This window comes from Podarcis pityusensis, assembly GCF_964106645.2.
Source record: "Podarcis pityusensis genome assembly, chromosome: 3".
NCBI lineage: Eukaryota > Metazoa > Chordata > Lepidosauria > Squamata > Lacertidae > Podarcis > Podarcis pityusensis.
The window spans coordinates 71,489,725-71,502,651 of NC_138026.1; the positions used below are offsets into that span (position 1 = coordinate 71,489,725).

Genomic DNA, 12,927 nt, shown 5'->3' on the forward strand with positions numbered 1-12,927 from the left:
TGGCTGTCACAACACATAAGGATTACATACCCCTGTAAACCACATGTGCACACTCACCACACACTCTATACACACAGAACCAGAAATAAGACACACACAGCACACATTATCAGAGAAGCAGGGGGTGTATTTTCCTCCCCATTGCAGTGCTGGCCTGAGATAAAAGGTTCCTAGTCACCCAGCACAATGCTTTGGTGAGCAGGGAAAATGTTTACTATGCCCAAGACCAATCTCTGAAGAGTGGACTGTTTCCTCTCCTTCCAATCACAATGCCGAGACCACAGCTGGGCCCTTAGGTCTGGCCTGAGGATCAAAGGGCCAGAAGCCAATGGCATCATTGAAAACGGGCTGGTGATCAGGTTTTGGATCAAGCAGATCAAGAAGACGAGGCAGTGAGTCATCTGACTTTGGGGCAAAAAGGCCTGGCATGTCACAATTGGCTCATAGGCCAGCTGACAGTATTAAGACTGGGGGCGGGGCGGGGGGCGCATCTCATTTTTATTGTAAACTTGCCCTGTGATCCTTGGATGAAGGGTAGTACAGAAATTTAATAAATAATAATAAATGCCTAATTGTATTCAGGTATAAAATTCAGCGTCTTGATCCACAGAGCCTAATCTGCTCATGCCCTGCCTAAATCTGTTCTAGGGGTTCACCCTCAAACCTCCGGAGCACATTTGGGGAGGGGTCATTGGGAAAGCTAGTTGAATACAGCCCTCAGATTCATTTTACAAGCAACCCCCCCCCCCATACGCACATTCAGTATGAACATGGCTTTGTATATGTGCATTGCGCTGAACCTGGAAGTGACCCAAAAATGTCACAAAAATGTTACAAAAAGAGGCAGAACGGGGCAGGGCAGGGTGGAGGTGGAATGGGGTGTTTGCAGGCTTTTTTATTGGTGTTTCAAATATACACAATTTCACTAACGTATGCAGTGACTCGGAACATTTAACATGGGGGTTGCCTGTATGTTTGGCATGCGGTCATCATGCAAGTCCAGTACAGTCTACGTATTAGCAGTGGAGTACCTCTGCCCTGAGAATTTCCCCCGTTTTCTGAGTGACCAGATCCAGGAGGTAAGGTGTAAAGAAGAGGCAGGGATGCATACAGACTGGCAACTGGAAGCCCTGGTTTAGCGCCTTTCCCTCCTAGTGAAGCTGCTTACTGACTAGCTCAAATCCGTGCAATGAATTCCGTGAGTGGATAGGATTTTAATTCCAAATTATGGATGTACATCACCATTTCAACTGAAGTTCGGGAAACAACATTCCCTGGCCCTCTGAGTGTGTCTCTGCAGCACTGAAATTGGAAACGGAAGAATCAAATTAATTTGAACAATCTGTTCTTGTCTCTTCATCTGTTATGGCTAATGCTGAAGGTAATTTAGGCAGGGATCATTCAAATAAGGCAAGCGCTTGTTAGTTTTTTGTTTCAATCGGAGTGGCACTCTTGTCTCTCCTCAAAGGGGAGAAGGTGGTGATTTATAGGGAAATGGAGATGCGCATGTGGGAGGGGCTGCTTTCTGTCACGCGTTCTCTGACTCATCGGGCTTAGGACTGTATAGGTGGGAGGCATACAGATTCCCTTTCTAGACTTGAGCTCATAAGTGTATGTCTGCCTGGCTCTGGCATGGAGCCGGTGTATTTATTATTGCTCTCTGCACTTCCTCCTGGAAATGACTCTTATTTTTAACTTTGGCAAGGCTGACTCTCTACCTCCGGAAGCAGATATGTGGGTTGTCGAGTGCCACTGGACAGATGTCAGCGTCTATTGTTATTCCACTCTAACTGCCCCTGGGATGAGATTAGGGGCCATTTGTGGATATTCTTCCAAGGAAGTTGCCAGCTTAATGTCTGGATTCAAGGGAAAACTGGATAGGGCCAGGCATCAATAAAATAACTCGGTTGTCTTCAGTCTTTGTTCATTGAAACAGAACTGGCAGGGTTCTTCACCATATGGTGTCTTCCCCCAGTTCTTCCACTGGCCTGTAATTGTCTTTCCAAGTAGCTTCTGCTGTTCTGTATTCTGGTTCATTTGACAATCTCTCTCCAGCACTTTTCCAACTCAAGTCTACAATTCACCAATCTGGGCCAAGTTCATTTAGGGAAGAAAACTAGTAAAATGCCTGGGTCTTTAAACTTGGCATTTTACACTTACAGATGGAGGACTTCCTGCAGACTGCATCTGGCTTGATACTCTTATTGCTGGAGTGAGGCCTACGTGCAGTAAGTATTACTTGGCATTCTTTCTTGCTCGTTGGAAATGTCTTTGTGTCAGTGCAAGAAAATGTTCAGAGTCTTGGTTTTGATTGGAAACAAAGCCTGGGTTTAGAAATGCCTTGCCACTGGGAGTGGCCGGAAATGGTGATTCTTTTCAGCTTGTTGTGGAAGTCCTGCAGAGGGATGACTCAATGCCTTTCAGTAGTCAGCAAATCCTTTCCCAGTTCTGGCACCAGACATCAGGAGCAGCCAAACTCAATGAGTAAAAAGAAGGCAGAGCCGTTGCCATGAAAACTAAGTTCGCCTCAAAAGCTGTCTTGGGTATTGTAGTGTGAAAGGCGAGAGGAAAGATGGGAAACTGAAGGTCATAAATCAATAAGGAAGAGGATAACCATCTACGAAGACAAGGGGCTGCAGAGGATATCAATTCAGGTGCGGAAACTAGAAGCTTTGAGCACATCTATAGGGCTGGGCTGGACATTAGGACCATAGAAGACTGCTTTATCAGACTTAGCTCTGTATTATTTACAATGATTGGCAGTGATACTTGAAGGTTTCATACAACTGTTCTGAGTTTTTTTTTGGGGGGGGGGGATGGAAATGCATAGGCTTTATGCCTGAGCTCCCTTCTAATTCCCGAACCCAGCACACATACAATACCTGGAATAGCCAGGTTAGCTTCTGGGTCAGGTTATGGCCCTCTAAGTATGGGCCATTAAGGCAACAAGGAAAGTGGCTCTGTGCCAGACAGCAATTGGGTTGGTCCCACTCCCTCAATTTGCTGGTAGTTTAAAAGGGCCAGTGCCGAGAGCTGAGGTGTGTGTGTGTTAGAAGATAGAAGCAAGGCTGTTGGCTGGGCAGCTGGGAGACAGAAGCATGCCTATTTTTTGCTGGAATCCAAGGCTGTGGCTGTGGGAGAAGCAAGACACTGTTGGAGTGCTCATTCTGTGAACCCCTTGCATTGTAGGCTCAGGTTGTATATATGTGCCAACAAACCATATTTCCTAAATACACCACAGTCTCCACTGTCCCTTATTCAAAGGAAACTGAACCCTGAATAAGCACCTGGAACCCCTGGAATCTCACACCGCTCAGAGGTAGGGTTGGCATGCAACACAGGGGTCTCTTTGAGCCTTACTTGGATATGCAATTGTTTGAACTGGGGACCTTCTGTATGCAAAGCAGATGCTCTGCCACTGAGCTATGGTCCTTCCTCTAACACTGGGATGCCATGCAACTTAGTCTTCATTATGATGTATGGAAGTGAGAGCTGGACCATAAAGAAGGCTGATCGCTGAAGAATTGATGCTTTGGAATTATGGTGCTGGAGGAGACCCTTGAGAGTTCCATGGACTGCAAGAAGATCAAACCTCACCATTCTGAAGGAAATCAGCCCTGAGTGCTCACTGGAAGGACAGATCGTGAAGCTGAGGCTCCAATACTTTGGCCACCTCATGAGAAGAGAATACTCCCTGGAAAAGACCCTGATGTTGCGAAAGATGGAGGGCACAAGGAGAAGGGGACGACAGAGGATGAGATGGTTGGACAGTGTTCTCGAAGCTACCAGCATGAGTTTGACCAAACTGCGGGAGGCAGTGGAAGACAGGAGTGCCTGGCGTGCTCTGGTCCATGGGGTCACGAAGAGTCAGACACGACTAAACGACTAAACAACAACAACAACATTGCTTTCCCCTCTGCAGGCATTCCTTATTTTTCTCGTCCTGCCAATGCTGCCATCATCCCGGAGCATAGTTTTCTTTACTTCACCCACCAAAATGAACTATGAATATTTTCAAGAATGGAAGTGGATCAAGGTCAATCGGATGCCATCTTACTTCTGACCATAAACACAAAGTAATGACGCAGTGGGGTTTTCATGCTTTATTATAAATTCTATATTAAAATATTTTTGGATTCATATACTTTTGGTTGTTGTTAGAAAAACCAGATGCCGACATTCTTTCGTTACAATGCAGAAATGATCACCATCATGTGACACAATTGAAGTAGTCATCTGCCAGCTGTACTGTGTGTGCTGTTCCTAAATTAGCACAAAATGTTGAATTTGCAGCATTTAATGTGTGATGATTGTATTTCCTAGAGACATGTGACGGTGGAAGGACATGCTGCAAAAAGACGCCAGCAGTCTGGAATTACAGTAAAAGCCACAGTCCAGTATCTGCAGAGTGCAGAGCATGACCTGGGCAACAGGGAACCAAAACCTCAATTAGTTGTATTGGGGAGTCCAAATTGAGCAATGCTTTAAAAATCAACAGGATCTTAAAACGAATCCCACACGTAACCTAGCAGCGAGCAAGAAAAACCCTTAGACGCAGCAAATAAGTTGTTTGAGAAGCTTCAGATTGCATTAAAGCCAGGACAGCTGGATCCTCTGCCACTTTCCGTCTGCACAGGAAGGTATTTGAGCAATCTGGTAAATGCTTCTGCCTGTTTCTTTTGCTATCTTTAAATAAATATTGCCTCAGCAACCTTTTTACCCACCAATTTAATAGTCACAGAGGGCCAATTTGCACAACTACTTTCCTCACTTCCTTTTTGGGTCCAGATTCCATTTTATTGGCATCTTGTCTAAGACAGTGGTCATCTGAGGTCACAGAACGCAATTTGGCTTGCTGTCACTAGTAAATTCTTCCAAATGTCAGTTGAGTGATGGTTTTATGCACGTGAGCGCCATCTACAGGCTAAAGATGGGGACAACCCCTATCCATGTCGCATGGATTAGCATTTAGAAATAATTCTAACTAACCAGCAACTAAGGAAGAAAATCTTGTTTCTCACTTTAGAAGTTGTGTAAGAAAGATTCAAATCACAAAACCATTGTGGGTCAATATTCAAGATCCAAGATTCAAATAATTGTTTGGGCATCAAGATTAAGCAACAACAGGGTTGTTTTGTGTGTGTGTTTACCTTGTTGGAGGGTCTTAGTCTGTGCTGGTATACAGTGCATAGTACTGGGGGAAATGCTGGAAAGGGTAACCAAGATCATTAAGAGGTTGGGACATCTTCTCTGCAAGGATTGTTGTGGGCATCCGTCTGTCTTGCTCTGCAAGGATTGTTGTGGGCATCCGTCTGTCTTGGGAGACAATGGAGGAGTGCACCGTTAGGGATGAAGTCAAAATGTTGCAAGGTTGTAGCACCTGCTGTGGCTGTAGAGACTGATAGGGGAGAGACATGTTTTGTTGCAGTTGGGGCAGATGAAGGCTTCTTCTCTCTCTCTTCAATGAAAGGTTAAAGCATTTAAAGAAAAGACTTTTTAGAAAGAAAGATGAGTAAGAAGGGACGTGATAGATGTTTAAAAGTTTATGCATGGTGTGGTGTGGAGAAAAATAGATAATCTTCTCCCTCTCTTATAATATTAGACCTTAGGGTGACCCAATGAAATTGAGTAGCACTGGATTTGAAGAAAAATACGTATTCACAGGTCCACATAATTAACTTTCTGAATTTGCTACCACAAGACAATAATGGCCGCTCCACTAGCAAAGATGATCTTGAAAGGGGATTAGAGAAATTAGAGAAATTGATGGAGGAGAGGTGTATCAGTGGCTATTAGTGATGACAGCTGATTGGTTCAGAGTCCATAGGCCTCTGAATACCAGTTGCTGGGAGGCAAACAGCAAGGAAGGAGGCTGCCTTCCTGCTTTAATTATGGGCTCTATACCAATCTTGGTCCAAGACTGCAAGTAAATCAGGATGGCCAGTGTTGGAAAGAGGATGATGGACTTGATGGGCATCTGCATTGATCCAGCAGGGCTCTTCTAATCGTCTGTTTATTCTTGCATAGTGACAGCTCACAGGGCACCTGTCTTGGCTTGCCAGTTGCAGAGTCTGTAGTCAAAGTATGCAAAAGTTAGGGAGTACAGCAGTGGGTTCTAGCAAACGGAGGCTGTATTGCATTGGTAGAACATCTGCTTTGCATGCAGAAGGTTCAATATGCATTAGGTCCAGGCAGAGATATACAAGTTCAAAACATCTGTAGAATACCGGGGCTAGATCTAGACACATCAAAGAAGTGTTTCAGAAAAATGCGTTGTAACCTTTATAATGAGAAATCGCGTTGGCAAAAACGGAACTCCACAGCGCTGTCTGGTATCACATATAAAACACATATAAAGCACTTTTTCTTTACCAATCTAGCTGAGTCCTGGGTTAGGGAAGTCTGCTGTGCAGCATCCTACACTATACAGCTTTCTACGGTATCACAGTTGCATACAGCAATACTAGCCATTCTGGCTCAACATCTAGAAGGCCTTGGAATAGGTAGGTTTTCTGTAGCCCTCAGAACGTCTGCTTCCTTGCCTCTTCCAGGTCTGCATAAAAGCTTTACATTGCCATTACACTGCATCCAGTAATGATGACGCATGTTGGGATGTTTCACTGGCATGGTAATTCTATTATCTGACCCGGCACATTTATTTCCCACTATAAAGGCTCAATTTTCAGGTCACAAGATCTCATGCTTACTATAAAGTAATGCGTTTATAGCAGCATATGAAGTGATATATGTGCAGTTGAAGCTCCATACCCAGATTTATTAAGAGACATTAATTTTTTCTGTAAGAGCATGGAATATGGTCATAAAGGTCGTGTTCCACATCTCTCTTTTTCTCTGTGCTCTATACCCCCTGGTGATGCAGGATTGGGGAGAAAAGGGCATAAGACACAGCAATAAATCTTTAAAAATGTGTGTGTGTGTGTGTGTGTGTGCGTGTGCACGTAGAAGAGCTAATATATTATATTGTTTTTAAATCAATTTAAAATTGATTGAACTTCAGCTACAATTCAAAGATCCTCTATGCGAACAAATGAAATGCTGAAAAGTTCCATATTTAATGCTACAAAAATTTCACTTAAATGTGTTTGGCAGACTTTTGCTCTGTACAGGAAAAAATACATTAGAATTTGAGCACTGTTTGCTTTTAATCTCTCGGCTGAACTGCTTCAGTGACATGGCCAGAAATCACTATCTGAAATTGACAGTGATCACGACATCTATGTCTCCCCCTACTTACCTGTATTTTCTCAACTAGACTCTGGGGAAAACATTCAAATCCAAGGGAGAGAGAAAAGGGAAAACATTTCTCACTGATCTGCACTGTAAAAAAAATCCCTGTTGAATATGTGAGGTGCATTAGGTATATGAAGCTTCCATTGATGGAGAAGTTCTGAAAACAGTGTAATGGTTTCTTGCATCCCACACCCTGTAAAAACAAATTCTGCCCTTGAGAAGGGTCAGGTAATGGAATTACCATGCCAGTGTAACATCATATCGTGTTTTGTCAAAATAAAACATACATTTGAGCTCTCCCGAAAAATATATCCTTGATCTAAGAAAAAGTGTGTCTTGTAGATACAGTTGTAGCTCAGTTTTCAAATGTAATCTGTTCTGGAAGACTGTCTGAGTTCCGAAACATTTGAAAACTGAAAACTCAGTACGGAAGCCACGTGGCATGTTTGACTTCCGAGACAAGTTCAACAACCAAAGCATCTACTTCCGGGTTTACTGCGTTCAAAAACCGCAATGTTCGTCTACCAAGGAACCACTGTATATAAATATAATGAGATAAAAAATGATTGACATATCAAGTTTCTCATTTCATGGTGGAGGAAGAATGTATAGTTAATTCTACATTACTGATGTGGTACTGTGATGTACAATGATTTTGCATTTGATGACCTTTAGTGAAATTATCATTATGAACAAAACATAACTGACCAATTTCTACATAGTAGATAAGCTAAATTCCATAAAAAATTATTCAAAGGAAAAAAATGTAGACCATGTATTTTATTGAAAATGCTGATATTACAGTACTTGACATGCACTGAATGTTAACACTATGCTTGGCAGCAGTACACAGAGCAGTGAAGTGACAAATTCTCTGCCCCAGGGAGTCTGCAAATCACAAAGTAAGAAATGGCACACATTCAACAAGGGTGTTGAAATTAGGCAACAAGACTTCAAGCTCCAAGCAGACAGGTATAATATGAACTGTTTCATGGGCCACACTGGCAAAATTTTTCATCATCCATCTCAGCTGTTTCATATTGGGCTCTATTTTGCTAGCTGTCTAGTTCATTTCGAGGCCTGCTGTAGCCTAAAATCTCCTCACTCTTGGAGCATGGGGCTTATGCCTAAATGCATCAGTGCAACTAAGCCAGATTGCAAGCTAATGCAAAATAGATGAACGCACATCATGAGTACATGCTTGTGAAGGAATGGACCTGCATAATCAGTTATACTGCACAATACTTATTCTGACCTTCCTTCAAGAAAGAAATTAAAGTTCTGTTAATGTACAACACGTTTGACATGTACTTGATCAGGCTTTTTGCCATGCCAGAGCTGAATTCCTGAGTTTCAGGCCTAAATGAATTCATTTTTTACATCTCTGTTGATTCAGCTAATGGGTCAACTATTGAAGGAGAGTTTGGGGCTTAACTCCTGGGGGAGGGTACCTAATTGGGCCAAATCAATGGTCTAAGTTCATATCAAGTGCGAATTAGGTAGGGTCTCATTAAAATGTGAACCAAATGGAATTTCCCTCCGCATGCCTACAGGATATGTACGGTATGTGGAGGGGCTGGTAGTAAGGAAAAAATGGCACCATCTTGTCAGTTCTTGGAACTTTCTTAGAGATCCTCCTCCTACTTTGAGAATCACACACCACTCCTGAACTCCAGAGTATATTTCTGCGCTATTTGATCAGCATGAAATAATGTCCACTTTGCCCACTAACTTGCAACTAAATGGGAAACTGTCTTTGAAAAAAGAGGGGAATTTGGAATTGACAGAATTATAGGCACCTGTGTGGTTCTTTAGTCAGTTGTTCTGTGTTAAACCTTTTATGATTCTTCTAAAAAATAAACTGCACACATTTATAGTGCTATGCACTGGTGAATACTTTTGTCAGAGTTTAAAGCACATAAAGTGATCTTTGGGATCAAGTTACCCTTGTGAAAGTACCGTGATCAAGTAACCCATGTGAGAGTGTTGTGAAGTGTATGTGAGTTTCTATGAGGTGAGACACATTGATAACAGCAAGGGACTTTATTGAACTAACAGAACAGAAGAACAGGGGCAAAGCAACTGCTTATGTATTTTTTTGAAGGCCTGGGCCACTCTCTCTCTCTCTCAATGTGATTGGCTGTCTAAACTCCAAGCTGCGAATCATAACTCAGGGCTTAAGAGCCAATGCCAGTAGCCCAAACCTTGAAATGTTCTGTGATTGGATATCATGAATCAAATCAGAACACAGGGGCTCAGAATCTTTAGTCCAGACTCAAGCTCAGGCAAACACAGACCACTGAATACATAACAAAGTGACTAATTATTGTCGACCCCCATGACATTCTCTCTGTATGAAGGGAGTGGGTGGTGCTGTGGTCCTAACCACTGAGCCTCTTGGGCTTGCCAGTTGGAAGGATGGCAGCTCGAGTCAACGTGACGGGGTGAGCTCCCATTGCTCTGTCCCAGTGACACTCTTTCCCATTTCTTTTTTCAGTTCCATATGCTTTTCAAGGCTCAGATTATTTCCACTGAATCCAGCTTTTACACAGAACCCTTGGAAAAGCAAACTAAGTATGTGTGTACAGTGGTACCTCTGGTTAAGAACTTAATTCATTCCGGAGGTCTGTTCTTAACCTGAAACTGCTCTTAACCTGAGATACCACTTTAGCTAATAGGGCCTCCCGCTGCTGCGTTGCCACCGCACGATTTCTGTTCTCATCCTGAGGTAAAGTTCTTAACCCAAGGTACTACTTCTGGGTTAGCGGAGTCTGTAACCTGAAGTGTCTGTAACCCGAGGTGTCAGTAACCTGAGGTACCACTGTTTTTTATTTCTGTCACTCATGGAGGGAAGACTGATTGGAGCCGGGAGAAATGCACAGAATGGGTAGTGCCCACAGCACTTGGTAAACAATCCAAATGTGTCCATGGACCTAAAAAGGTTGGCAACCATAAATGAAAAAAGACAAGCCTATGTCCAAAGCAGATCACAATCTGAATTCCAACAAGGATGAAGAATATGACAAGGGTTGCAGATGGATAGATGCCAGCTAGTTAGATGTACTAACCTTCCTTTTGTTTGACGTCAAGGAATATGTTATAGTCCAGCCTAAGCAATGTTTGTATAAAGTGTTTGTAAGACAGCTCATGCTAAATACCGTTTTTTAAAGTCCCTAACATGCATATCAATTAAGTGTTTGGGAATTGTTCCCCCTGCAAAACAAATATATCTATAAAATTTGATATTTATTTAAGGTCTAATTTCTGAATTCAGCTTCTGGTAGGAAAGAAGCTTGATTTCCTTTGTTTCCCCCCAATTATTCTTAGACTGAAACTTCCCAAGTGTATAATTGCAACTGAGTCATTGATGCATTGCAAAGTGACAGCCATTGAGGCTTATTATGGGCTAGAATTAGCCATAGGTCTCATTGTTTGAGTTTAAAAGTAACATTTTAAATTGAAAGTCCCAACTATTCATTTAATGTAGATCTAATATGACAGATATTTGTTCATTAATGAAAAATACCCACCACTACATATCAAAACATATTGTTTTGAGTGTGTGGAGAGGTTAGGCTGAATGCCTGTAGCCACTTCTAATTCCTGGATCTGGCACAGATTAAATTGCTGGAATAAGTGGACCATCCTGATAATGGCCTGCTAAACATGGGTCAGTAAGGGAACAAAGGAAGTGGCTTAGTGGGAGAGAACAAATGGGTGGGCCTCCCTCTCTCAACTGTCTGCTAGTTAGAAAGACAAAAGGTCAGAGGGGGGAGTTGAGTGATGTGATCTAGAAGCTGGATGCAAAAGCCACAGGATGGAAAGGCAGGGCAGATTTCTCTTTGAATACAAGGCCATAGCTATGGAAGAAGCAATACCCTTTTAGAGTGTTCATGCTGTGAACCCCTCCAACACAGGATCGGGTTGTATATATATGTAAATAAACCTTAAAGCATAAAGACACCACAGTCACCACTGTGCCTCATTTCCAAAACTAAACACGAATCATGGGTAAGCACTTGGAACCCCTGGAATTTTGCACTGCTCAGAGATTGGAGTGGGGTGCAACAATATTAATGTTGGAGTTCAGAGAGATAGATCTACAGTCATACCTTGGTTGACGAATGCCTTGCGACTCAAACGTTTTGGCTCCTGAATGCCAAAAAGCTGGAAGTGAGTGTTCCGGTTTGTGAGCATTCTTTGGAACCCGAACGTCCGACACAGCTTCCACAGCTTCCAGTTGGCTGCAGGAGCTTCCTGCAGCCAATCAGAAGCTGTGCCTTGGTTTCTAAATGCTTTGGGAGTCGAACAAACTTCCAGAACGGATTCCATTCAACTTCCGAGGTACCACTGTAGTTGATTGACCAACTCTCCATTCAAAATTGGCATTAGTAAAAACTGGTAATTGAAAAAACACTTAAGGTTACATCCGAGGGAGGAATTCAGTATGGCTCTATGGCAATTGCTCCATCAGCGCAAGCATTTCTGCTTGCCAGATAAAATGATCCCCTTCTCCGGGGGGGGGGGGGGATGATTAATCACATTCAGGACCATGGAGCATAGCAAGGTATGTGTGTGTTAAAACTTCCTCTCATCTATGCCAAGGTCCCAATTAAAACTGCTCCTGAATTTGCTCTTTGCCCTGGGAGAGAAATTGCCTCTTACCCCAAGGTCAGATTCCATCCCAGAACAAATAGTTTCAGGAACAGGGGCAGTAATTTTCAAAAGGGCTGCGGCAGATAATAATTTAATTATTTAATATTTATATCCCGTCCAACTCCCATTTCTCCATGCTGTGGTCCTGATCCTGACTGTCCCTCCCCTCTGTGTCTGCTATTTCCTCTTTTTAAAAGTGACATGTAAAATTGAATCAGGCTCCTGTCATTCAGCTTGACCCTTGGTCTACTCTAAGAAAGGTAAAGGTAAAGGACCCCTGACAGTTAAGTCCATTCGCAGACGACTCTGGTGTTGCGGCGCTCATCTTGCTTTACAGGCCGAAAGAGCTAGCGTTTGTCCGCAGACAGTTTTTCCGGGTCATGTGGCCAGCATGACTAAGCCGCTTCTGGTGCAATGGAACACTGAAACCAGAGCAGCGCATGGAAACACTGTTTACCTTCCCACCAGAGCGGTACCTATTTTTCTACTTGCACTTTTTGGCGTGCTTTCGAACTGCTAGGTTGGCAGGAGCTGGGACAGAGCAATGGGAGCTCACCCCGTCATGGGGATTCGAACCACTGACCTTCTGATTGGCAAGCCCAAGAGGCTCAGTGGTTTAGACCACAGCACCACCCACGTCCCTTTGGTCTACTCTAATGGAAGCTAAAGAGGAATTGGGGAGTGAAATTAGGGGACGTTTTTGAGCTTGGGTCCAGCTTAACTGGCACAGCCATTAGCTTAGACCATTATCTTTCCTTGCACCTGAGAAGGGCTTGATTAAGGGAACCATTGTGTGCTGTGATTAACAATAGCCTTGCGTTTCGTTCTACAGCTCCATTGTTCTTTTCTAACCCTCAAAACCAGTGAGGAAGGAAGAGAGCCAGGGGAATTGTGCAGTTTCATGCTTCCTGTCAAACATCCCCTGCTGGCCTCCTTTCCCAACTTATGCTGAGGCATCTGCTGCAAAGGGATGAGTGCCCTGCTCTGTCTCAGCAGATCAGTGAATGCCCCAGCAGTTTC

The 12,927-nt window shown here is 43.3% G+C and overlaps 1 long non-coding RNA gene across 2 annotated transcripts in view; it reads left to right on the forward strand.

Annotated features, from left to right (window-relative positions):
* Positions 1-1,751: 1,751 nt before the first annotated feature.
* The window catches only part of LOC308474468, a 48,668-nt gene continuing 37,492 nt past the window's right edge, over positions 1,752-12,927 (forward strand). For both annotated transcript variants that reach the window (XR_013984750.1, XR_013984751.1), the window contains exon 1: positions 1,752-2,228. This is a non-coding gene — a long non-coding RNA (uncharacterized lncRNA). The remainder of the gene's footprint in view (positions 2,229-12,927) is intronic.